This window comes from Athene noctua, chromosome 1 (assembly GCF_965140245.1).
Source record: "Athene noctua chromosome 1, bAthNoc1.hap1.1, whole genome shotgun sequence".
NCBI classification, from domain to species: domain Eukaryota; kingdom Metazoa; phylum Chordata; class Aves; order Strigiformes; family Strigidae; genus Athene; species Athene noctua.
Window position 1 is genome coordinate 3,721,425 of NC_134037.1, and position 27,581 is coordinate 3,749,005.

General features: G+C 39.5%; 1 protein-coding gene across 10 annotated transcripts in view; it reads left to right on the plus strand.

The window, feature by feature from the left end:
* HMBOX1 (homeobox containing 1) overlaps nucleotides 1-27,581 on the plus strand; it is a 111,410-nt gene that overhangs the window by 2,836 nt on the left and 80,993 nt on the right. Inside the window, exon 2 of one of the 10 annotated variants that reach the window (XM_074895442.1) lies at nucleotides 18,018-18,162. The exons of the other annotated variants lie outside the window; for them this stretch is intronic. The gene's annotated coding sequence lies outside the window, so the exon portion shown is untranslated. The remainder of the gene's footprint in view (nucleotides 1-18,017; nucleotides 18,163-27,581) is intronic. 10 annotated transcript variants of the gene reach the window in all.

Below are 27,581 nucleotides of genomic sequence, written 5' to 3' on the forward strand. Positions count from 1 at the left end.
TGAAAATTGGGGTTTGAAAATGCTCTCTTCCCTCATGTGGGGCTAGAGAAGAATCCTCACGACAGCCCCAACTTTTTCTGTATGGTTGACAGATTGTCTGACGAGCCTGGGCATGAGACTAGGAACAAGGAACTTGTGTTTTACTCAGCGATGTCTGTTCTTCCTCCTGTCGTTCCTTTAGCACCAGTGCAAGCACCAGAACAGGCATCAGCATTTTTACTCCTGTGTCATCCAACTGTTTAGAGCAGGTCTAGACGACATTGTGGTATGCAGACTGCCAGCTGTGTTACAGGAATGCTACCATAGGTGAAACTCCAGGATTTTTAAAGAGTAGTAAGGAAATCTTGAAGAAAATCCTGTGTGGATGAGGCCTGCTTATCTCTAACTGCTCTACTGAGCAGTCTTGAGCAATTCCTTTCTGTTTGTTGACCTTTCTAGAAAATGTGCATCTCTCTAGCATTGTGATTCTGGTAATTCCACAGAATTACTAACCGGTTGGTGGCAGAAACCTGACTTCTAAGACAGTTTTTGTGTGGGTCTTACTAGTCTCTTTCAAAAGGATGTTAACATTTCATGGCTGTCCAGTGTTTTGAAAATTAAATTATTATGAAGTGTTTACTTTATAGTGATAATCCATAAATTCATGGAAGTGAACTTACGTTTTTTTTATCGGAATGTGGAGTGTAAAACAGCGAGGTTCTGACATTCGCTTTTAAAACTAATTTTATTTTTAATAAAATTAATTTTTAATAAGCATGAATGTCAAGAATTGTTTTATCATTAACTTTTGGGGACTGCTTTTTTTTGTTGTATGTCAGTGGGGCAGTGGTGAAGTTTGGCTCTTTAGGACATGATGTTTGGGTGGGGAATTGGAAGAATTAATGAAACTGAAACGTGAGAAAGGAAGAACGCTGTACAGGCCCTTTCATAAAGGGATCTCAGAAGATGTTTGGTTGTGTATGTTAGAAAATAAACCAATTTGCATGAAATGACAGCGCATTTTAATCTAAAGCAAGCAACTTGTGCTTTACAGTGATTTCTGGGCAGGGCTTTTAGGGACACTACAGAAATACATATTACAGTGTTGGAATCTGTGGCAAATATTTTTCATCTTCTGCAAAGTTTAAGATTTGAAATCAAACACTTGAAGGGATGCTGTCAGCTTAAGAATCCTCCTGCAAAACAACCCCCCCATGCCTTCGTTTCTCTTTGTCGATAACTTTATGCAGCTTTGACACTTCTTCTAGAGTAACTGAAGTCGATTTTACTTTATACTGATTTGAATGGAGTGGGCATTGGATTCTGCATACACGTCCTCATGGGATTGGGTTTTAATTATACCTGTGCTGATAATATTATCTTGTGGGTTATCAAAGAAGTGAGACCAGTGTCATGATTATAGTGGGATTTTTAAGAGATAATGAGGAGAATTTGAATACTTTTTGGTCTAACTCATATCCCTAAAGCTGTTTTTATTCATAAGATTAGTAATAAACTGTATTTTAGCATTCTAATACTCCTGTATTGACTAAAGCTCCGTTCTGACAGGTATAAAATTAGGATGGCTGGGTAGCAAAGTATACTAAGCTAATTCATGTTTGAACACTCAGTCATGTAAACGGATTGCATGTTAGCTATGAATGCAATTTCCAGTGTTAATGCTAAAGATAAGTGTTTTGACAAATGCTTTTAATTTGGGGAAGACTACAAGCAAGAATAACAGGATATGAAAAGAAAGTGTTATTTTTCATTTTGCAGGTGGCAAACCAAGTTGTAGAGGGTTTTAACTTGCCCAGGTTCCTACATGGAGTCTGCGGCAGAACTAGTAATCCATCTGTGGTCTCACGGGCTTGTCGGGGCTTTAATCAGAGTTTTTCTTCCTCTCCTCATTAATTGGCTAATTTCCACATTTGGAAAATAACATCTAGAGATTAATTTTTTATTTTTCCTCCAGTTTCAAACTTTATAGCCTGAAGTTTTTTTCATTTTCAGTCAGGGCTTGAAAACACAAGGCTGGAAAGCTTTGTCTGAACAGCACCTCCCTGACATACGATACTATCTTGAAACAGCCTCTGACAAGTGAACCCTCTCATTGAAATCATGTGAGGAATTTTATTACTCAACTCTGAAGATCTTCTGGGGGAAAGGAGGTTGCAAACTATTAACTATGTGGTCTTCATTGCAAGTTGGCACATAAAATGTTCTTATGTATTGAGGCAGTCATGTGGTCCACAGCAAGAAGTAGAGAGTCTGCTCTGTAGTTGCTGGCCAGCTGAAAATTTCATCTTGTAACTGTGAGAAACACATTTATTTTTGTGTTGTGCCTCCTAAAAAGAGAGATAGTTTACCTGAAATCTGGTCTTTCTTTAAACATGGTATTGCTGTCCTTCCCCTCTTTCTGCTCAGCTAGGTGCTTACACAGGGTTAGCCTGTGACCATAAAAGCATGTGGAGAAGCTTTTTATGATGGATAACCTTAAAAAGTGTATTGTATTTGGGACGGTTCTTTTCTTTGCTGTTGCAGTTGGGTTTACCAAAAGCTCATTGTTCATGCAGGCTTCCTGCATAATACGCTGCTGAGCAAAGTGCTCGTTTCACAGTTATGAAACTGCTGCTATCGCAATTACTGCATCGTAAAGCCTAACCTAATCAGAAGTGATCGATTTATGGCTGTAACTTGTGTGGTGTGCTAGTGGAGTAGAGCTCGGATGGTTTGTGTTTGATCCATTATGGCCGAGCCACTGTCCTTCTATGATAAAAAATACTTTGTACCTTCCTTTGTAAATCTTTTAAGTGCTTTACAGAGGTGTTTTGCCAGTAGAGAAACTGAGGCATAAGGTCCAAGTCAAGGACACGTGCCGAATCAGTGGCAATTGAAAGTGTCTGGCTCTTCCCCATTTGTATTGCACTTCTAGATCTGTGATATATTAATATATATTACCCGTGTGAGGAATTTATTGGCTGGTCATCTAACGTGTTCAATAAGAATACCTAAGTCAGCGAGATTATTTTTTTTTTTTTTTACAGTGATGGGAGGATTTCCCATGTTCCATTGACTTACATTTTTTGACACTTGTCATTCTTATTTATTCAGTTGATTTTATTGCTTTTAAATCCATTAAATTTTTTTTTCTACCTCTATCAGGCCAAAAGCATGACAGGGTAAACTCTCTCTCCAGACTGTAAGGGATGCCCTTTTCTCTTGCATAGCTTTTCTTCTGCTTCGTTTAATAGTAGTTTTTCAGTGTTGGACTTCAGATCTATCTCAGGAATGCACATGCATGTTTGTTATTTGTTTTGATTCAGCACTGTGTTAATGTAGACACCAAAAAGTTGAACAATTACTGGTTTTATGCACTTTTTTAAAAATTAAAAAAAAAAAATCTATGACTGGTTATTCTACCGTCTGTGTGCAGATTTTCCAATCAAAGCTGCGTGCAGAGTTTGAAGTTAAAGACTACTCTTAAGACTGGGAACTGCTGTAGTGCAGTGCTTCTGACAAAGTGTATTCTGCTTTATCTTTCCTGTGCAGCCAACCAGAAGGTATGGAAGGTCAGTTAACTCTTTCTCCTACAGAATTCCTCTATGAATATTTACTTCATCATTCCATATTGGTTTCAGTGCAGTTACTAGCCTGAAACTTAGTACGAAGCATGGCCCTTCATCAGGTGGTGTGTACATACACACCAAAAAGACTTCTGTGGCATGGCTTGACAAAGACTTAACTTTTTGGTGTATGTCTGTGATATGTTGGCAAGTACTTCTTTCAGTCACTATTTGCCCAATGGGTGGAGTATTGTTTCCAGATCTAGTGAAGAGTTTTTTGCAGCTTGAGGAAAGAAATTTTCTTATCTGCTTTGTGCATAAAGGTGGAATTCTTTTGTTCTCCATACATGTAAGATATCTATTTAGGTTGTTTTAAATTGATGTGAACCCTGTTCACTGCTGTGGTTGTAGATGAGATCTTGACATTGGGCTGAGGAAGTCATTTACAAGCCAGGCATACAAAATATATTAATTATGTTTGCTCGTACCCCCAGCTGAATCTCACTTGCCCTGAATTCCTGTCATTTGCTTTCTCCCCACTTTTCAACTTAAGAAACCTTATTGTCTTTTCACTTTCTAAAAAAAACCCCCAAATTAATTTCTGAATTTTAGGTTCAACAGTAAAACAACTCCTACTACTGAAACAATACTGGAGGCTGCTCTTTCAGTCAGCCTTGAGAACAGCCAGTTTTATTCTTCTGATAAGCCTATGCCCTATCAATTGGGAAGTGTAGCATATAGTCATTTCCTGCATTTTGAGCTGCCCATTTCTTATGAGCTCTGAAGCAAGCACTGAATCTGCTTTTTGTTCTTCCAGTAGTACTGTAATACTAATGGAAGTAGAAAGCATTTAGTTAGTTCATAAAATACGGGCGCTGTTTCTACTTGGATATTTATTCTGACCTTTATTTTGGACAGTTTCTCTGCCCATGATCAGATTCTCTGATTACAATGTCAGCTTTCACTAGAAATCTCTTTGTAATTTAACTGGCAGAGTTTGGGAGTTGGAGCAACTGGGTTTGCAGCAGCTCTGACATGTCAGTAGTGCTCAAATGTGGAAAAGGAAAGCTCTTCCTGGCAATGAGATCGTGCTGGGCTCTCATTTCTAGGCTTTGTCTTAGGTCTTATTTTATGACCCAGGGCAAACTTCTTGACTTGCCAGTGTTCTAGTGTGTAATATGAAAATAATCCTTTCAGGGCTGTTGAGATGCTTTCACATTCATAAAGTATTTGAGGATTCTTGGCTGGGTGGTAGTGCATGCTGCTGCTCTCGGTAGTATAAACATGAATGTCATAAGTGTGTTTACACAGAATAAGAACTAGTTATTTAAGCTAATAGTGATTTTTTCATGCCGCAGAGGGGAGAGGTAAGTAGCTGATTACAGTTTTCTCAACTGACTTGTATTATGCACGGTTTCCAGACACCGTAGTCGGTCATTCTCTGACTGTTTGCATTTCATGGGGGCTCCATCTGTTTGATGGAGCAGTGCTGTTTAGTGCTAAGTACAGCAGTCTGAGAAAGAGAGAACTTACTGAACTTGAAACTTACTCCTCCCTCTTTAATTTCCTGGTCCACAGAAGTAGAATGATGTTAACATATTGGAGATTCATAAAATTTAAGGCGCAAACAGACAATTAAATTGCCTCCTCTGATATGTTTTATATGCTTTGTATCACAAGCCTTTAAATTTTAATCATTTACTCTGAAAACTGAGACTAGTAACGGATGTTTGGCTAAAAACAGTTTGAAAGCTTTCCAGCCTCGAGTGTCCATCACTGGTAATTTCAGACTCATCGCTTCTCTTGGTAGTTTGTGCCATCTCACTGTTAAAAATAAGTAGCTGATTTCTAATTTGAATTTGTCCAAGTTCTGCCGCTGGTTCTTGTTACGACTTTCCTGACAAGATTAGAGCCCTTTAGTATCCAGTGCTTTCTTGCCATGGAGGTACTTACACTCTGTAATCAAGTTACTCAATTGATAAGGAAACGGAGTTGAGCTTTTAAGTCTCACTCTGAGGCATTTTCTCCAGCACTCAGATCATCCGGTGATTCTTCATGGTCTCAGTTTATTTTTAACATTGTGGAAACCAAAAATGGTGAACGTTCCAGCCTGTATCTGATCCATACTGAACACCAAGGTTTTTTGCTACGCAGCTGTTCAAAAGGTTCACAGTAGCCCTTTTGCATAGGAAAATCCTGTCTGTCAGCCTCGCTGCTCCAACACTGAGATTCTTTCTAGTAAAGTCTGCCATTTAGTAGTTACAGTCTGCATTTCTTAGATTATAAATTTGCTTTTATATTCAGATGTGGTTTGCTTTCCTGAGCTAAGTTCAGGTACACACTGAGACTTCTTTCTTTTGCTGTCCTTGCCTCGTAATAATGTACTGTTCCTATAGTCCTTTTGTCAGTCACAGATTTTTATCTGCAGTGATAAAAATGTTGAACTGCATCAGACCTTAAATTTAGTGACAAAAAAATTAGCATGATGCAATCCCAGGAAGTGGATTAAGAACTGGCTAACTGACAGCTCTCAGAAAGTACCAGTCGATAACGGAGCAGCCGATGCGGATTTCCACTAGAACCAAAGTATGCTCTATGCACATACTTTCTTCTGTTCACCTGCGTTTGTAATCTCAAAGAACAAAGTCTTTTATCAAGACATTAGTCATTAAAACATGATGACTGGCACCACCGGTGTCCCCGTTCTCTAATTCTTTACTAGGAAAATATGCTGTGGTTTTTTTTTTCCTGTTGGATTGCTGAGATTGATATGCAGCTTGACTGCCTTACAGCTCTTGAGGTTTGCTCCATCCCCTTTTTGAGCATTAGCATATGAACATCCACCTGGGCTGGGGTTTTGCCTGCATTTTCTAGAGAGTCCCTCATTAAAAAAGTGAAAAAAACCAAACCAAAACAACCACCCTACAAGACTGCCGAAAGCCCTCTGCAGTGTGTATTTTTTAGGCTGATTGAAAATGTTTCCCTGCTAACAGATTTGCTGAAAAACATCTTTTATTACTGGTGCTACCGTGTTGCCCCAGTCTAATGAAAACCCTTCACGGTAATCTCAGTGGTTCTCCCTTCCACTGGAAAGTTCCCAGGTTTTATATTTTATTACTGTTATTTTATTTGCATTTTATATCTTGAATCCCACACTTTGGTTATTAAGAGGAACATCCCAAGACCTTTTGTTCCTGAACGTCTACAAATATAAAATTGCAATGCTTCTGGGGTGGCCGTGGTGCATCCATCTGCTGGCAGATTGCATGGCATCATGGACATGAAGACCTTTCCAACCTTTACAAGCAGCTACTTCTGAAGATGCTTGTGAATTATCCTTCAGTTGATTTCATGGGCATTATTCTCATAAATATTGGTGTCACACCTCTGTCACACTCAAGTAAATTCTGTTTTATTCATAGCAATATGCCTTCTTGTTTTTTGCTAGAAATGCAGCTGCCTTCACTTGCTGGCTGTTCCCTTGAATTTCCCTTTTCCTGTCCCAAACTGATTTAGCTTTTACTCCCTTCACGTCGCAGCTGTAATCAGCAGTGCACAGGAATGTCTCTTTCTGTAGAAGAGGCAGTATTTTTGCCTTGCTTTTTAGAATGCTGGATAATACGGGATCTTGAAACCAAACCTCATTTAAATACCGCTGTCAGTAAGAAGTGAAGTGTGTTGTGTTTTGGGTTTGAAATTTTTTTGTGTGTTTTTTTTTTTTTTCCCCCAAGGTAAGTGTTTGAAAGGACTTGTTCCTTGAGAAAGTCCCTGTTTTCAAACCTGCAAATTCCAGCCAGATAAAACGCAAAGAGGTCAGGCGAGTGGCTGAAGTTTGGGATGTCTGCTTCCTTTCTGGCTATTGAGTGGAAAACCTGCCGTAGCGATAGGATTTGAGGAAAGGTTTGGAAGGTTGAAGAAAGGGAAGAGGGCTGAGGCACAGGATCTTGGAGGCTGGGAAAGATACTGTGAAAGAAGGTATGCCATTTCCACTTCTTGCAGTCTGAGGTGTGGCACTGTGGAAGTGTAAGGCAAGTCATAGAGACTCAAAAATGCGTGCTGTTCTGTTGGACACAAGTATTTTGTATAATGCAAGCCTCTGAGCTCAGCCAGCGGCATTCCTGCCTCCTAGCTCAATCAGTATCTCATTTTTCTGTTCCTCTGCTGTCTTCTTGCAGGAGTTGTTTATTGACTGAAATTGTTTCCATATGGCTGCAATGTAGAGCTTGATTACATTAAACGTGGCGCTTTCCTGTGGCATTGCAGTGCTATGGAAAGATCATCCCTCTTTTTCTCCTTCCAGCCTCTCCTTCCTCCATAAAACCTTGGTTTTGGAACATGTAACTTGTTTGGGTACTATCTCTTCCCTCCTCCCCCCTGCTAGCTTCTAGAATGGGAGAACTGGGATCCAGGTCTCTTTGGCTCTTTGGATCTGATTGCTTAGGTGGGTTAAGTTTTCATATAAATTGCTGATAAAATACTTAAGATTAAGATTAGGGTGACATGGTTGCAGTTTGAGGGAACTACTGGAGCTGGGGCCCCAGTGTGGTAAGCACTGAACAAGTATGCAGACAAGAGATAGTCTTTACTTCCAAAGAGCTTACTGTCCATCAGGACAGTCCATTTAGATTGTATTTGTTTACGCTGATGATCAGTTTAAATGCTGCTCCGAGGTGTTAAAATTCCTGTACTGGGCTTCAGGACACTAAAGGGCCAGATTCACCACTTAATTGGAGCCTGGAAGTTAAGTCTAGTTTGTGGAAAGCGGATACATTTAATAGCAAATGGATGCATCTGTATCTTTGATAAGAATAAAAGCTGATTGTTGGCTAAGTTAGCTAATAAATGCAGCAGTGAAGCATCTCCACCCTCTATTTGCAGTTTTTTTTTTCGTTTATAACCTGGATGCAATATTTGGTTGTTGTTAAAAATATTTTCTATTTAAATAGTATAAAATACATAAATACCTTTTTCTTAAGCCTAAGCCATCTGATGTAACACCTACATTGTAATGTACTTAACCAGGACCTAGGCAATGTGGTTTTACTGCCAGTATCTCAAATAAAGTCAAACCAGTGAAGTGATGGTAGTCACTCTTGGCTGAGCACATGGAACCAGAATCTGATGAGGTAGTAAACCAGCCTTTGACAGAAGTAGCCTCTCCTGCATGTGCATAGAGAATACTTGCTTCATTTCTGTATATTCAGATAGTTCAGATCACACACTATTTAATTCAAAACTGAGAAACCATTTGGGAGCTGTAAATACAGAAATGCTTGTTTTCCTTCCCTATCATAAGGTAGAAAAAAAGAACAATGAGAAAGGAGGTTCGCTAATACTGAAATACTTCACTGGAAGACACAGCAAGGTTCAATTCACTTAATAAAGATAATTCATTTGTTTTCACTAAATGCAAACCATGTTTCTATAACCTTTGGATCTTAGGGATAGTATTTTTCCATAACCTGTGTCCAACACATGATGTATCATTCAAGATTAATAAAATTGTCATACATAAAAGCTGGCATTTTAAAATTGTTTTATAAACACTCTGGCTTATAACCCGGGGTAGAAACTGAAGTGCAGGTATGCTCTTCTGGGTGTTTGCCTCGCTAGAGTGTGAAGCTCCCTCCAGTCCTTTTTTTAATTCAATAAAAAATGAAAGCCTCAAGGGGACAAACTAAACTTTTCCTAACCACAGGGTATCCTGTGACTTGCTGGGTGGTGTAGGGCACTCTGAGATGTTAGAAGTCTATGAGGCAGGTTTATTTAAATGTCCCTCACATTTAGAGGTGTTTGACTAGTGAGCTGGCAGGTAAACGGAAGACGGTGACTACGAAGCTGTCGTGGCCATCTCCTCTGCTTGTCTGAGGGACTTGCTGCTGCCCAGTGCTTGTAGTAAAGCTGTAGGCACCTTGTTCCAGTTGCACCACTACAAGTCTTAAAATTGTGGTATGATGGAGCAGCCTCCCTTCAGCGCACACCAAGGCAACAGAAGGGTGGAGGGTGGATTTAAAACCTTTGATTCCCCTTTGCATTTCTACTTCAGAGGACTCCCTGTTCAGCATGCTGGTTTTGGGGGATCCCTTGGTAGATGACTTGTGTATGTTATGAAGAGAACTTTTTATGAAAGGCTTTGGATCCTACAGATTTGGTAGGATGCCTACAGGTCCTGATATATCATGGAGACCCTTCTTTTACTCCTTGTTTTGCAAAATGCTGTGGCAAAGATAGGCTGGAGAAGCCTTAGTTTTCTTCCATCCCTTAGAAAATGTACTAGCTTATGTGGGAACAGAAGCAAGGATGAGAGTGCGTTTAGTTTTCAGTGTTGTCATCTTTGCAGAAAGGGAGAACGAAAGATAAATTGCGACTGCTGAAGACGATGTCTGTTCTACTTGCTGCTTAGCCAGTGGATAACCATCTAAAACAAAACCAAAACTTCACCCCTTCAAACCCCTCCTTTACAATAACGAAGTTTAGTTAGTTTGCTGGTTACTTTTTAGTGGTTTCTAGAACTGTTGAAACAGCGTAAGTTGATGAAGACTCTTGTGTATTTTATGTGAGCTCAGATATTTGAATATGGAATACAAGTAGTACTGAATATCTGTGATTACCATTAAATTTCAATGCCTTTAAGGGATGAGTCCTTAAAACAAGATGTAACTAACATTAGAGGCAGTGGGAGTGCTCTCTGTTGGCTGTCACAAGAACTGAAACTACATTGAGGGTATTTGTTTGATTAAGATCACTGAGTTCTAGGTCCTTTCATACTTAAGACTAATTCTCCATTGTTTTTTTGCTTTTGACAGTCTTTTACTGTCAACCTTCCAAAGAAGACAGTGGCCCTTCCTCCAATTATTTGATGAAACAATTTAGTATGGGCAGCCATCCCCCTGCCCTTCATGGTAGAAATCTGCTCTCGTGTCCTCCTGGGTGCTGCTTCCCAACTCTGCTTTATGTTTTCTGTCTCGTACAGATAAAAACCTGCAGAGTGTTGGGATCAAAACATTTTTATTCTCCTTCCCGCTCTTGAAAAAGTCCATAGTGCTGGCCTTCTAGTTAACAGCATGTGTTAACTGTCCCACAAATAACTGAATAAAGAGGATGATCCTAGTTTTTTACTAACGAGAATTGCTCTTTAGAAGAGACCGCAGGCTCAGGGCCATAGTGCCATTGCAGTATTATCAGTACATTTGGCTGCAAATGTGATTTCTTTTTTTCTTAAATATTAAAGGGAGGGGTTATGACTTTTGAAGTACAATTGTGTAGAGACATTACTTGGGCAGACCTCCTAAACTCTCCTGCATTAATTTGGATGTGCTGGATATGAGCTCTGTGTGCTTACAGCCACAAAGGAGAGTTGTGGACTGTGACTGGTGTTCCCAGAAACCAGAGAAATTGCTAATAATGTGTCTGCTTGCTACTGCATCTTGAGTCTCTTTTCCCTCTTTTTCCTGCTCCTGTTGACGGTGTTTCTTTTGTACTCATTCCTATGCCATTTGCCGTCATAGTTCCCAGTTATAAACGGCGCTTAAAACCCGTTTTAACTAACTTTTCAGCTCTGGCCTTAGTCAGCCACCTAGCAAAAGTGATTTAGCAGTGTTCTGCCAGGTTTCTGAAACCACCATGCCAAAAAGTATGGGCATCCCTAACCTCGCGGCTCTGAGACATTTAGTTTCATAGGAAGATGTATCTTTGTAGTCCAGCCATTACCCCAGCACCAACCTAAATCCAGGTGGATCATCATGTGCCTGTACATTTATTTTTAGAGCCAGTTGCACAGGAAAATTGCATATGCAGGGAGGTTAGACCTGAGGAGCTCAAGAGGTGGTATCCAGCCTCCGCGGTTCTGTGGTATGTGCAAATGGAGAAAGTAAACTAAGAGATTTCATATGGATACATCCTTGTGCTTTTTATCCTGTCCCCCGTTCTTTCTCCTTATTTTTGAAAGGTGGACCTTTTAAAGCCTTGTATAATAGTTCTTAAAGACATACTACTCCTCTCGCTGGCTTTAACACCATGGCTGGGAAAAGGGAGGGTTAGAAGCCAGTTGTTTAATTGCTGTTTTACATGGTAGGCTTTGAAATTGTGAATTCAGTGAGGTTCCTGCTTTGCTGCGCTTTTTCTACAGAGCAGCAGTGGTGCACGCACACAGAACTTCTAAAAATAAGGGTGTATGTCATGAAAGTATTGCTTGAAGCTAGGCTCTGATCTGCAGTAACAGCAGAGCTACGCTAATTTGTACCTCTGAATATAGGCAGCTATAAAAGAAGATTTACTTAAGAGTTTCAATACACGAGACGAGACTAAGCTCAGTTAAAATCAGGTTTAATAAATGAATGGCTGTAGTGGTCAGCTCAGAAGTTTGCCTTATCTGTGGCACAGGTCTAGATAACCAGCAGTCGTGGATGCTGAGGAAAGCCTGTAAGAATATTTGATACCTCAGCAGCACATACTTGCAAATATCCTCACAGTGTGCTTCAGGCGTTCGGTGTATCTTTTGTATTCCATCTTTTCCACTCACAGAGAAGTCTAGGCATGTTAAATCCTTAATGGCCCATTTGTCTAGACAAACTGCCATCCTCAGCTGTGTCCCTTGCAGTGTTTTCTACCCGATAATGTCACATACCTGGAGGCTAGGTAGCCTTTGTGAAGTGAGGTGCTTTTTTTAGTTCTGTTCCTAGTGAGCAAATGTCCTTAATTTATAAATTGTCACTTTTTTGTTGTTGTTGTTGGCTGGGTTTATTCCTTTTTTTTTTTTTTTTTTTTTTTGGCATCTCTGTTCAGTTCTATCCTATGCCACTTAAGGCATGAACATAGTCTTTTAAATTCTTTTAAATGTCCTAGATAGTAAACAATTATTGCTGCCCCCCGAAGGTAACTCACCCATCTGTTGACAGGGCTGCGTGATTAATAACTCTCTCATTTGGATCAGATGAAATTGGGATAACATTGACCTATGCATAACTTCTTGCTTGATCTAGCCAGTTCTCTGAGTGATCTTGTAGAGTGCTCACACAAGTAGGTGCCAGCAGGACTCTGCAGGGAGGTGACGGCCGGAGAGGCAGGACTTGCAGAGCTTGGCTTTCTACTGACATACCTGCATCCAGAAAAATACATCTGCCTGTGTCCAGAGTAGCATGAACATCGCAGAACGAGGGCAAAGAATGATTTCTCTCCATTCTAGGTCATCTACAAACAGCTATAGGACTATCAAGTTACTGTTTAACTCCAGCTCTGTGTACTCTTCATACGTAAGGACTAAGCCTGCTGTCATTTAGAAAATGAAGGTGTTTTTCTGACTTGTCAGTACCTTTTTGGTGTGGTATGATCGCTATTTGGCTGTCATTTCTCTTAACTTGTAAAGCTGTCTCCAGTGTGTGCAGTTTTATATCCCATTAGCTCGCTCTTTCTCATGCTCATCATATTGCACTGCAATCATCTGTCCTCTTTTCTGCCCCCTAATACTGCTGGATCTCTCTTTCGATACTGTGTTTTCTGAAAACCTTCCTATAAAACGCCACTGTGCGAGACTGTTTTTTTGGCTACAGTGATCTTTAAGTCTTGAACAGGAAATTTGCATTTTAAATTTTTTTTTTTTTTTCTAGATATGTATTTGATAGCCTCAGCTTTTTGGAGCCTGACTGCCTCCTAGTTTACCCAAAACATTATTTTTTTTAATAGGATATGTTGGAACATACTGTTTCAAATGCTGTACAACAGTGTTAATTCCTTAATTGAGGGGGGGAAAGGAGCTGGAAAGAACACTGCAAATGAAGCTCCTGTGAGTTGCATCACTGAAAGCCGAAGGGTTAATATTTTTCTCCAGATGTTAATCTGTTTCCTGCTTTTATTTTAATGTATGCTTATAACAAGATTTTGGTTTCTTTGTCCCTTTGCACTTGAACTAGAAACTGTAATCTATTTGTGGTGCATAGTAGAAAAGTATTTTTTTTTAGTCTTCTGGTTTAACAGTTTCTCCGTAGAGGAGGAAAAAACAGATAGAGACATCCTTCCAGTGAAATACAAAATGAGAGGACTGCAATATCTGAATTTAGCGTTGTCTCCCCTAATAGGAACAAAGATGTCAAAAGAGATTGAATGGTCCCTTACTCCCTCTGTTTTGGAGAAAGCAAGGGAAAGCAGTAGGCTGAAGAGAATAATCTGTAAATAAATGGCTGTGAATGACATTTGAATTTCTCCTTGCACGAAGTTGGTAACAGTTCTAATAGGAATGGATTGGAAATGGGTTTCCTTAACCTGAGATGAGTAGCATGCTTAAATTTTATTGCTGCTGCTGATTTCTAGCCAAAGATTTCAGTTTTACAGCTGTTATTAAAAATTTATGGGGCAACTTGAGATCAAAGCAAATATATATTCTCTTTATTATGTAAACTTGAGTTTTGTGCAACATATGCATTGCATCTCTACATGCAGGAATTCTTGTTCTAGCAAAGTCATACAGCCTTCAGATTGTGCAGTTAGACTTGAGATGTGGAAAAACAGTTATATCCCAGTGATTAATGGTGGTCTGATTCTCTGTCTTCTTTCCTTATCTCCCAAGTAACTTATGAAAAGGAAGATCTCTCCTGAGGTGCTGTACTTACATGTCTCCTACTTGAAATCTTCAGTACTGTGCTTCATACTGAGGTTTTGTCACACTTTTTTTGTGTGTGTGTGTGTGTTCCACATTACCTAGGTTTCCCACTGGTGTGCTGAAGGCACTACCTTGGACTAGCTCTCACTTCTTAAGGCCTAGACCTGGAAACATTTTTCTATAGATATCTAACCTTACGTGATGGATCATAGTCTCACAATTGGGGCTTTAAACTACAAGGGGTTTCCAGGAAGGAGGTGACCTGCCTCTCGTGTGTGCGTTTGTCACTGAGAAAAAGGCAGCCCTTGCTCCAGGTACTGGGCTCCTCATAAATACCATCTGTTCATTCATACTTCTTCTCTAAATATCTTCTCGTCTGCCATTCCCACCTTGCTGCATATGAAAGTAAACTGTCAATATTGGCACCTTTTCTAAAATTTTTAGGGTGTTTTTTTAGTGTGTCAGCTTTGAGAATCTACATGTTATCTAACAATCTCAAATTTCACCAGGACCCAAGAGCTCATTTTTGCAGTGAAAAGCTTGCAGACATGCACCCTGATGATTCCACTTTGAGAAGACAACTGAAAAACCCGTAATTGCGTGGTTTCTGAAGGCTGTGGTGGCTTATATTCAGGCATCTCTTTGAGATTCATATGTGCCAGTTCTTTGGTTTGTATTCCACTTCTGACCTGTCCTGTGTCTCCAGCTAGTTGGTGGTTTCTGAGCTCTCACGTGAGCTGTTACTTCTGTACTGGACGGGATTTGTGCATGCAGTCCTGGGTGTAACTTTGCTTTTGGTGTGCCGTTACTTTAAAGCACTGATAAAAAGACTGGTAAAATGGGTGAGGGAAGGCAAAAATCTGAAAAGCTGCTGTGTTTTAAAGATTAATCAGCCTGGTTTAAATAGCAAAGCAAAGCTACAAGCATTCTTTTCTACACAGCGTGTTTTCTTCCATTCTGCTCTTGCAAAGTTCTTTCTCCAGGGGAAGATTTCAAGCTCCATAAGACTGTGTTCTTGTATTAGTGTCAGGACACAGGCTGAGATTATTTGTGTGAATATGTAGAAACAGTTACATTACCTGGGGTTACTTTCAGGCTTTCTCGCTTGGTGGAATTACAGCCTCATATTTCATGATTGCTTATCTATTACTGTTTATACATATCTTTATTTACAAACTCATACCAGGGAACTCTCGTGTGTGAGCTTCCATCTTAAGCAACGAGAAGTCAGTGTAAATGATAGGGGCTTTCTAGCCTGTGTAGATGATAAAACCCGTCCTGTTTATAAATACTATGAAGAATATACAGTAGTATTCTCACAAGAAGGGGTACAGTCAGATCTGGAGTTGTTATAGTTAATATTTAGTTGGTTAGTGGGTTCTTTTGTTTTTTGTTGGGGTTGGTTTTTTTTTTTTTAGTTGAAGAGTATGTACCCCCATGCCTGTAAATGACTTTCTGCATTCTTACAACACATAAATAATTGTTTCAGTTTTGCTGCAAGGAGAGAAGTGATACGAGTAACCTGAAAGATGGAGTCACTTCATAAAGCAGACCAAGCCCTGACGCATTTTGTTCGTAAACCTGTTTTCTACTGGCAGCCACTTACCTACCCTCTCTCTTCTCTGCTCTGGGTTTTCACCTCCTCTGCTGTGCTGGTTTAACTGCTTGCATAAGTAGGCTCAAAGAAGGGTTGTAAAACTATGATGGGAGCAGGGGGAGCAAGGGAAATGGATAGAAATGATAATTTATTCTTTTACATTTTCTCCTCTTTTCCAAATTGATTACCAGTTGTGCTTACAAAGCACTGTCTACAACACAGATCAAAAACTGAGGAGGTCTTGTTTAAAATGGTATCAAACAGCAAGTTTCCATATCGGTGTTAGTGACTTGCTCACTCTTGGTGGTCTAGAAAGGGGACCCTGGAATAATTACAGCAAAATTAAACGTTTTGTACTACTTATGGTCGTGTTCTCCAGTGCTGTCAGTACTTGCTGGCATTGTCTGAGAAGTATAAGATGAAGGGATGCAGGTTTTTATCAATATTTTTAATTAAGAAAATGTTTTACTAAAAGTTTAGTGGTTTTATGACTCTCCCACTTCAATGTATCTTAGTGTTAGTGGGGTACAGGGTGGGCTATGGAGTTGTTTCAAAAACGTTGGGACTTTAAGGTTGAGAAATGTGATGATCTTAGCCTTCAGCAAAGTGCAGCAGTTGTGTGTAGTGTGCAGGTTGCACAGCACATCCTAAGTGGCTAACAGACCTCTTTGCATGCGTCCTATGGCATTGGACTGTGTAAAGGTGCCACCATCTGGGGTTGTAGTGAGAATTAATAGTTTTCATTGTGTTCTGGTGATGGGGAAAAAAAATATATGTGACATAACTGAAAATGTGTATTCATTTATTGAATAGAATTTGATATGAGATCAGAATTTTCCTTTATGGGGACACTAGCAGCTTTTTTTATCTTGCCCCATCAAAAGCAGAAGAGAGGTGGGCAAAAGGGCAGGTGTGGATCAAGGGGAGCAGGTAGATGTTGATCTGACCAGATGGAAGCTGGACACTGATGCAAGTGAGGATACTGGGGGGACTGGATGTGGCCCTTCAGAGTCATAGGAGGGGGGGCACAGGGCAATAGTGCTCCACCAGCCAGAAACTGTGGCCCAGTGAAATGGCAGAGATGATAACCAGTGGATGGAGAGGTTGCTTGGTAGTTGGGGGTTTATTAGGAAGAATTTTGCTCCTGAGAGAGGCTTAACTCCTGCTCCATCAAAGAGTGGTTATCAGATCACCTGGCAAGCAAGAGAAAATAAGGAAAAAACAGAAGCTGTGTTTTCTAGCACCCTCTGTCCTGTTGCTTCCCTAGTCATGATTTTTTGGGGACAATTTTTTTTCTTTTTGCTGAATAGTGGACTCACAGATCCAGGCAGTTAAGGGAAAAATCAGAGTGTTGGTCCTTACTTGAAACCTCTTGGAAAGGAAACAGTCTTCAAGGCAACAGTGAATGCTCTGGTATAATGCAGACTAAACCATACTTAAAACAAGTCTATATCCATCACTCTGATACACTGAAATCCCAATCTGCGATTTGATGTCAGGATGATGAATTATGACCTTTTTCATTATTTATTTTAAGGTTTAGTTGCAGACTTTATAAAAACATAAAGTGTGTCTGGCTCTGGTTGTAAGGTTTATTGCATGGCTGGGAGAAGCTTTTATATTTGGAGCACAAGTGGTGGTTTGTTTTCATATATTTATATACACGCGACTGCATTTGTATGTACATGCGATTTATGTTGGTTTATTTATGTAATTTACAGTGGGTAAAATTACAACCAGGTATAAATCACATGTAGTTACATGCATGGTAGTGGGTAGAGGTCAATTCATGGGTGTCGCCTTGCTGTGCTTAGCAAGAGTTCTTACATGTGGAGAGACAAGTTTAAGCTGCTGGGGAACCAATTTTAAGATGAACCAGCGTAAGGCACTCAGTGACACGCGGGTTGTGCAGATTTATTTAAATTGCTCTGAGGTCTGGTTTAATCCTTCCAGTTTGCGTAGACAAGGCCATTGGAGAACATTCCTGAACATAGCATGCACGTGCCTGGCTTCGCATAGCAAACACTGCTCTGCTGCAGGGCTCCCGGTGGGACCAGTGGGATGGCTTCGTTCAGACCCCGTTGACTGCACTGTGTCCCAGCAAACAGCCCTTCAACGCTGCAGTGTTTGCCTGGGTAAGATGGTAGAATCTGCTGCTTTGTATTTAATCAGGTATGGATGGAAGGGTTGCATGTTACTAGTCCTTTGTTTTATAATAAAACTCTCAAAACAGCTCTTCGGCCAAACAGCTCAAGCTGTCCATCTGCTTTCTGTTTGCCAGTGTTTGCTGGATAGCTTTGGCACTCAAGGTGTTCACTGGCTTGTGGTCGTGTTGACAGCTTGCATCAGCTTCAATAGATCTGATATGAAATATCATCAATTGTCTTATTCCTCATTTGGACTAAAACCTTCTCTGCTTCTTGACAGTGAGTAAATCTTTCCCTAAACCTTTTGACCGTTGCTTTTCCTGCTTCCTAGCATGGGAGTGACCAACTTTGTGAGCTCAAAGTACAGTTTAAGAGTTGTTTATAAACAACTTACTACACATGTTTGAACAATTCTATATATCCCATGTGATACAAAACTGATAGCCCCAGCCCCTTCAAGTTTGTGTTTTTAGAAGGTGGAAGAAAAGGTTGGTTGTTTTCAGTTTGCGTGTTTCTTCCTAGAGGATGGGTGCATTTGTTTGCTTGAATTTCACATTTCTAACAGTTTTTTGCCCCAGTTGTACCATAGAAATGCAATTGTCAATTCAATGTTGCTTTTTTTCCCCCCTATCAAGCCTAGAAAGCTGACCAAAGAAAAGCTTGTGCTTATCAAATAGTGCAGAATCATTTTGTTAGATAAGGCAGACAATGTCTTCAAGTCTGGCTTCACTGTGAAAAGTTAAACATGACTGTACCTGTGCCTCTAGGTGTAAATATTCACAAGATGAATGCCAAATCTGGTTCAGAGACTTGAAATCCAGGCAGCCCTCCTACCTCTAAGTATGGGCAGGACCTTGTACTTGAGTGTTGCTCCTGCCCGTAGAATGCAGCAGTGGCAGTGCTTTCTAGCTAGCTTGTCATTTAGGTGTCCACAAAGACTGGCTTTGGCCTCTTAGAAGACACAGAGAAATTCCTCCAGGGAGTAACTCATAGGATCTGCAATGAGGTTCCTCTTTTGAATCGTCTGTAGAGGACTTCTGTCTCCATTACCTGGAAGAGGAGCCTAAGGAAGCTTGTTCTCCTCTCTGCTCTTACTAACCCACCTGGAACAGCCAGTGGCTAAACCACCTAAATGCCTCTGGTCTTCTCCTACAATTTCCTTTTCTCTCCTTCCCTTAACTGCTGAGGGCAGAGATAGAACTGCCTCGGGGGTAGGTCAAAGATCTGTTAGATATGTCCCAGAAATTCTCTTGCCTCCGATAAGTGCATCCCATAGATGCTGTATTAACCCAAGTATGGCTTCAGAGGGTGGGTGGTTGTACCAGTGTGTCGATCATCAGAGGTAACACTGCGGCATGTGGATCGATTTAAATCAAAGTGGTTTGAATAGCAGGCAGGAAACTGGTTTGAATAATTGATCTTTAGTTTTGTTTTGCACCTGTATTTCTTGGGTTCTGCTGAGAACTTCATAGTTTTCTAGCAGGTGTCAAGAATAACCTAAGCAATTAAATTACTTCCTGTACATTTATTACAGTGCTGAATTAGAAAATGGTTAATTCTTTGTGTATTTCCCAGCTGATTCTTATTTACAAATCATGTCAAGCTACATTTGGATGGAAACTGAAATTCAGTTGAAAGTGCAGTTTTACTTGATGTTAAGGCTGTGTTACACTTATGTCAAAATACAGTTTTTCTTTTAAAATACCCTTCTTAAATACAGTGAGTCTTGTCTGGGTAAGGTAGATTTCACTTAGTTTTTGGTTACCTTGCCCTTCAAAAACATAAAGCTGGTGGAGCTCATCAACTTATTTTTATTCCTCATTTAAAAACCAGAAACTGTTTTTCCTGCTTTCTCAATTCCCGGCTGATTTCTTAACTTTGAAAGCAGTAGTCATTGAACTGAGCTAAATAAGCAAAGTAAAAAGAAAATGTTTGTTCTTTTGTACTTGCAGACAAGGATACTGCTTGAAAGATAGGCTGGCACTTAATCACACACTAGTTCCCAGTGCTTACCAAGTGACTTCCACTAGTTCACTGGCTTGATACTCTTTTTTTTTCCCCTTGGAAATTTTTTGCAAAATACTCATCTTACTCATTTTGCTAATTTACATTATTTTAAATTGGAAAGTAATTTTAAAGCTTTTATTTTTAATCTGCATGACTCTGCAGTGATGCAGATGCACCTTTGCTTACGAGTATTGCAGCTGTGTTTGTGAAATCAAGGGCACGTGTAACAGCAGACCCAGCCCTGTCACATCTCCTGTAGCTGAATGCAGGATTGACAGGGCATGCTCCCACCCGGCTTGCTTCTGCAGGATGGGGATCTCGTGTACGCACAGCCTGGCACTACGGTGTCTGTTTTGCTCTGGGGCTGCATCTCCCAAATTCAGGCACTCATCCATGATGAGCCTTTCAGTGGTACGTGAGGCCACAGACAAGGAAAGAAATGATGATGTTCTGGAGCTGTGGAGGGGAAATGTCCCCTGCTAGAGACTCAAGCTCAGAGTATTGTCCAGATTTGAATCTAGTCTAGGGATTTTTCCTTGGGCAGGGAATGACCCTGTCACTGAGAGTGTGTATTCGTTGTCTGCACATCTGGACTTTAAGAAGTGACCACAACTAACGTGCTTAAGAGCGAGCTCTTCTCTTAAGGTAATGTCTACGTGAAGTCCTTCAGCTGTTTAAATGATAGGATTTAATTCGGCTTTTATGTCATGCCTGCCCCTGAGTTTTTAGGGTGAGTCTCTGGAAGGTTGTTGGAAAGGAACTGCTTAAATTGCTTCTGTTTGAAGGATATACATTCAGGGCAAGATGCTCGCTGTGTAACAGGGCGCTCTGCTGGCTATTTTGAGCTTGTTTATCTTTCTAGATAATGCTTGCCCTGGCATCATTCATAATACTCCTTTAACTTTTAAAGGCTTTAAATGCAAGTTAAACATAGACCATCTACTACTAAATCCTTCTTTCAGACTCATGTGAGACGTTAAAGATGGCAGCAGTATGTCCTTTTCCTGACAAAACAGAGGGTCTTCAGCAGATGGCAGAGCCGCAGCCTGTAAACACAAAAATTGGAATTAGTGCGCAGAAGAATAAGAAATGGTTTGAGCTCTACTGAAGGCAAGACAGGAAAGTCGCCCTGCAATCGCTAGAGCAGGAGCTCAGTTTGCAAAATGAGCATTCTCAACAGATGCAACTTCTGTGCAGTACTTAAAAATAAATTGTGAGGAGTTAAAAAAAAAAAGTTGGGAAACAAATCTGGGCATCAGTTTATAGCAACTCTAGTTTTCTGAGTGTATTGGAGAATGAATTTCTGACATTTTAAGGCAGGAAATATTTGTATGCAGCAGTAATAGCTGCTTTTTCTCTCCTTTTGGGATCTTAACTTTTCCTATTCCTTAGGTCTGGGCTGTTTTCTCTCCTGAAATGAGCTAAACTCTGTCTACTTTTTAAAAATGAGAAAAATGGTGTTTTGCTGCATACAGAGATTTCAAGTAGGGTTTTTTGTTGGTTTGTCCAGCCTAGGGTATTTTAGGACTCAGCGTAATTTAGAATTTCTGAAGTTTGTTTCTTTTGTTTAATTTTGGAACAAATAATTGCCTTTAGCATGATCTGAGTTTTGTAATCTAAAAATACTGTCTTTTCCTATTGCATGTTTTATTTACTAATTAGTGATAAACACATCGGTTATAAATGCTTGGGTTTAGATAAAATTCTTTTGCTAAAATGTAGAGTATCTGGTTTTCATTCCTTCCCTCTTAGTTTGAAGTCAAAAGCATAAAGCTACGTAGGATTGATACCTTCCTGGTTTTCTTAGGAAAAGATTCCCTTTTCCTTCACTTTTTTTTTTTTCCTTCCCCCGTGTGTGTTGGAGATACCATTTAAGCTCTGATCCTGAAGTATGCTAGTAATCGTGCTAAATCCTGAATCTCCCGAGTGGAAAAGCTCACACAGTTGGCCGTGCCTTCTGCAACCAAGAACTTTTCAGAATAGTAACTTTCCATGAGAAACTGTAGCACTGCTTAATCTTCATGAAGTACTGTAAGTCTTTAAACTAAAATGTGTAAAATTGCATCAAAATGACCACTACTAGTTTTGTTCTGTACCATAAAATGCTTGCATTTAAAAAAAAACCTTCTTGGTACTCAAGACAATCTTGCTTTTGTGTATACCAATAAAAAAGGTAAAATCACTCAATCTTTACTCTCCATTTTTAGAGTTGTATTTTGTGTGAAATGTTGTGCATGCAAAGCATTCTCTGAATTCTTAGTAGCAGGTTCCTGTGCTGTCCCAGCATGCTTGATAATGTTTAAATATAAGTTGTATGATCGTGACATCCAAAGTTTCCTTAGTGCACTCGCCCCCTTCCACTTTCTCCATCCCTTCCTTTCTTCAGTGGACCTCAAATTAGGGATTGGGACAGTATCAGACTCACCTGAAAGTTCAGGTGAAGAGTCTGAGGGTTGAGGAAAATAATAGTTTATGCAAGAAACACTGAGCAGGCCAGGGAGAACTGGAAGGAGAATCCAGCTTTCACGAGCGCAGAGATTGGTAGGTTCTAGCTAACGTTTTTGTTGCCTTTGGAAAAGGCAGGTTTTCTTTAATGAAGGAGTGCCTACACTGTGTTAGTCCCTGCTTTGGTCCAATGATCAATGCAGGAGAAGAGCATGCTGTGAAAATTTACCACTGTAGATCAATAGCCCCTAGCTACCCAACTGTATTAACGGTAATTGATGGGCTGAGGGGATCTTGCGAACACTTGTTTGTCCCATCAGCATGTTTGCTTGTTTGTTGATAGTAGGGACATCTACAGAGGCACTGTCAGCTGTAATATATTTCTGGTTTTACTTGGGATTACTGCAGAATGTGCATTCGTTTATCTTTTAAACCACTTCAGCATCCCGAATATGATTAGACATCAGTAATGGAAATGTATGAGTTGATAGTGAATTTTATAAATTTTTAAATAAGAACACAAAAGCCTTATTTATGCTGGGTGAATTGAGATTTAGAGAAATATCCAGCTAACTTTGGCCCCTAGATGACATTTTAAGGGATAAATGATCAAGGTTATGCAAATGAGTGAATTGATCAAAACTGGTGATTTAAATCACTTTGATTTACATCAGCAAGAGGGAAGCTTTGATTTAAATCATTGATTTTAATCTTGTTTTGGGATTGTACTTTCATTATTTTCCTAAAGACAGGTTGATTTTCATTGGCTGGTAACTATTTGAAGCATGTTTATTTGCAAACAAGTACAGCTCTTAAGTTAATTTCTTAATTTATTTCTTTTGGGCAGGAGGGGGAATGCTTAACTGGTAGGGTAAAGGGGGCAGGAATATGTCCTTAAGCAGGTACATCATTTAACAAATCCTTATTTAAATTCTTTGACATTTACATTTTCTAGAAATGGCAAAGGAGCTCTGTATAGATGAGAATTGGAACTGAATGTAAAAAAAACCTCTCTGTTTTGAGATTCCTATTTAAATGCAGCTATCTTAAAAAGCCAGCTTGTTTTTTTTTTTAAAAAAAAAATATTTAAAAGATGACAAAAACATCTCATAAATGTTTTACATTTTAAAACTGATTCATTAAACAAAGAAAGCATTATCTGCAGTTAATGAACTGAACTGTTTCTGGATGCCATATCCTTCAAGGTTTGAGAACTGGCAGATCTTTAATTCTCTCTTATTCTCTTACCTCTTTTATTATTCACAGATTAGAAGAGGAAAACAAGCTTTCCTGCTTTTTTTTTTTCCCCGTTTTTTATTTTTAAACTCCCAGTTGGTTATTCAGCTTTTGAATGAACAAGTCATTGATTTGAATTAGATGAAGAAACTAAACTGAACAAAATATTTTTTTATATGTGCAAAAGAGGGCAAAAGTGGTTTAGCACTTGAGACTTCTTCCAGGTGTTTATGCTGTACCTTTCACCAGTTCAGGAGGCGGATTTATTTCCCTTCCTTCCAAGCTTCCCCAGAAGACAGCAACAGCTAGTGCTGCTTAAATATTTTACATGTAATTTTACATAACATTATAGTAAGCTTATGCTTTGGAATAATTGATCAAAATTTTAATAGAACTTTTTAAAAAGTCAATTAAAAATGTAATTCAAAAAACTTTTTTTAATCTTCCCTTATGAAATCTAATATGAATGCAGATAATTTCCTAGCATTTTTTTTGATGATGAATGCAATCTAGGCTTGGTAATCAAGGTGAAAGAAATGTGCTAAGCTAGTTTTCAGTATGGAATGCATATTGAATTACCTTTTTTTTTTTTTCCCCTCTGAAGGACTTTAGCAGAAGGGTTTTTTAATTATTTTTAGTGTAGAGTGTGTCTGTCTCACAAGTTCAAGTAGTTTGGTCACTGTTTAAATTCACAAAGCTAACGAGGCAGGCAGACGTAGTTCTGTTTTCCTGTGATTAAAACCAAAAGTCTTTCACTTTTTTTTTTTTGTTTTGTTTTGTTCCTAGACCAGAAGACTTGTTGAAGCCATAGAGCAGTTATAATGAAGATTGAATAAGAACAGGCAAGAGATACCAGTCTGTTTAGATTTGGTATTATATTTATTTTATTAAAATTGATGCAATGATGACAGTTTAGTCTTAACTGTAAAGAGTACCTTAAATCCTTTGGTAATTAGCTATTTGCTTATTGCTCTACATTCTCAGGCACTGCATAAATATTTACTTTTAGGAAGAAAGGCAACATTTGTGGGTGATGCTGATGATATCTTTATGTCTTCTTTAACAATATCAAACCTGTGATGCTTCTTACAGCACAGTGCTTATGCTCTGCTGAAAACTATGTCTTTGGCTCGAAAATGCTGCAGGGCCTCTCTTTTTCCCAGAAAAAAACCCAATTAATTCTTCAGAATGCACTTTTTACTTTTGTGCCACCCTAAAACAAATGCCTCACCACACTGATTTACCCGCACTCTGTTGCTGAATGTGCTCTACTGTAAATCGGGGTGAAAAGTGAGGTCCCAATATTTTGTCACTCACTTTCTCTTGAATTCAGTATTATCAGGTCATTCTTTTGCTGCCATTTGTGTTCCTTGGTGATGCCGTGATAAATATCCTTACTTTCCATCATTCAAGTGGCCGCTGCTGGAAATGACAAAGCGATACATTTACCAGGTTCTTTCAGATATTAAGCTCTGTTTAATACGTTGGAAAATACTTTGCTTTGTTCTGATGGGGGAGAAAAAGCCTCTATATGAATGCAAAATACTGTTGCTGCACAGATCTGTAAGACTGGAAGGAGGAAGTAATGGTACATATGACCTTACGATAAACTAGAAACGTCTGTTGCTACATCTGTGGGTGCTTATGTCCCACATTCTAGATTAGATTTCTTAATTCTCTATCTCAGAAAACCCTTTGCACGTATATGAATATAAAAGCGTAAGTTAGTGACTGATACAATGTACTGAGCCCGTTTCTATATATTGGAACATTCTTTTAGAAATAAACTCAAGGTAAGACAGAATAGAATAGAAATATCAAAAAGTAAAGAGGAATTAAGTGGTAACTGCTGTTTGCCCATGCTCATAATACAGGAGGTGGTAGATGTAAAATGAAATGGAAAAGATATCCTTCAGGATATGTGCCAGCCTTGATAAAATAAGATTATTTCTTGCCCATTGCTATAAAATACCCGATTCTTGATGCCGTTATACACTTTGTCGCTCAGAAATGTGGACATGGGAGTAGGCATACAGATTTGCAGTCTTTGATTACAGTCCACACAGAGGCAGCTCCTGACCAGCTGTAGCACGTACTTTCTCTTGCTCAGTTGGACAGGCAAACAAAAATGGGATGGCAGGAACAGGACTGGAAACAAGGTGTTGTGAAGTTAACGTAGAAGCTGAAAATGTGGCATAAAAGGACAAAGAGTTGAGTTCTGAGGGGATTCCTACAGTGGAAAAAAGGGCAAGGACAGTCAGAGTGAAACCTTCAGTAACCCACCCGCTTGCCAAGAGTTGTTCAGACTCGATGTGAAAGTTTCTTGTAAGGAAATGAGGAATATGCTATTTTCTGCGTCTGCTGTGGGGAGTACAAGAAATAGTCAACCTAATTTTCAGCAAAAAGGTTGATTTTAGGAAAAGAATTCCTGTGTTGGACTTCTGGAATAGCTCACTTGGGGAGTCTTAATATTCTCATTGCTCTTCCCTGAGTTGCTTTAGGCTTTTCCTGCCAGTAACTTCATCTCAATGCAGCAACAGTTATCTGTAAAGTCTAAGTGATCCTGCAATAAAAGGGCCTTCTTAATCAAAGATGGTAAAGTCAGAGACAGTCAGTGCTTTCAGTATTGGCATCCTGTTCTGCTAAGGCAATCCCACGTAGGAGGAAGACAGACACAAAAAGTGATTTGGCTGTAATGCAGCAAAACAAATTCTGGCCAAATTGTGGACTCGGAGTTAATGGGTACACAGTGTTACTCTGCAAGTCTCTATAATGCTGACTGGAAATCATGGTGAGTTTTGTAGTCCGTTAACTACTTAAGACTGTTTTGTTATTTCAAGTTTGGCTTCAGCTAGTGAAAAATGAGGCACTTTCATGTCTTATATTTCAAAAAATAAAAACATTTAAAGACTATTAAAGGTAAATCTTACTAGATTGCTTTAGAGCAACTGTGAGGCTGTGATCTAATCCATTTATATGCATTGTGTGTGTCATCCCCCCTTCTCCCCCAGCCAACTGGATGTTGACTTACGGTGTCAGTTTTCTCCTTGTAGACGTAGAGCGAGTCTTTTCTGATGTACCATGTTTTAGAATATATTCACGCACTCTGGCTCCTGGAATGGCTGTACATAAATTGTGTCCAGGCCATTTAAGAACAGCATATCCCTGCAGGGTCAGACTGACGGTCAAACTAGCCCAGTAGCCAGTCTCTGATTACAGTAAATACCCTACTTGCGGAAACTCAGCCTTTATCTCGCAGTTGAAGAAGTGGCAGAAACCACGCTCTGGGCTTTGGCTTCATATATTATCACCGACAAAGCTCAGGCCGCCAGACATCCCTCCTCTGCCCCTGCCCAAATCTCTCTGTTACCAGTTTTCACCATAAGCCTACTTAACCCCCTTTCTGCAGCTCATCTGTTGTTCAGCTCTTCTTAACAAGGGCACTTGCTGCTTCTTGACTCATCAGTCACAGGTAAGAGTGGCTCCAATCTCCCTTTAACAGGCTAAGAAGGTTTTTGAGACCAATCCTGTTTGGGTTTTTTGCCAAGAACTTTATATTCCCAACTATTAGGCGTGATCAGTCTTTTGAAGTTAACTGATGTTTGTTATGTACAGCATCAAGCAGAGAAAAAATGTATTATTAAATCAGGGTTTGGTAAAGTGAAGGGGTTGATTTTGTCTTAAGGGTATAAGATGTGTTTATTCACTTTACATTTCTCAGCTTTTCCACTTTTCTTTCTATTATTTGGACTCCAAGAGCTGGAGCTTAAAGAAGAGTAAATGCTGTCTGTGAATGTGAGGACAGTGGGAGAATAGCTAAGATGTATATTATTTTCCGATACGGACTTTAAAAAAAGAGAGACTGTCAGAGTTACTCCATTTGTATTTCCTTTTTTCAAATCCTTAAACGGTTCCTAGTGCAAATCCTTGGTGAGAATTTCAGGGAATCAGCCAGCACTGTCTAGTCAAACTCTTCCCGATGTGCATCATACTCTTGTTGTAGAGCTCAT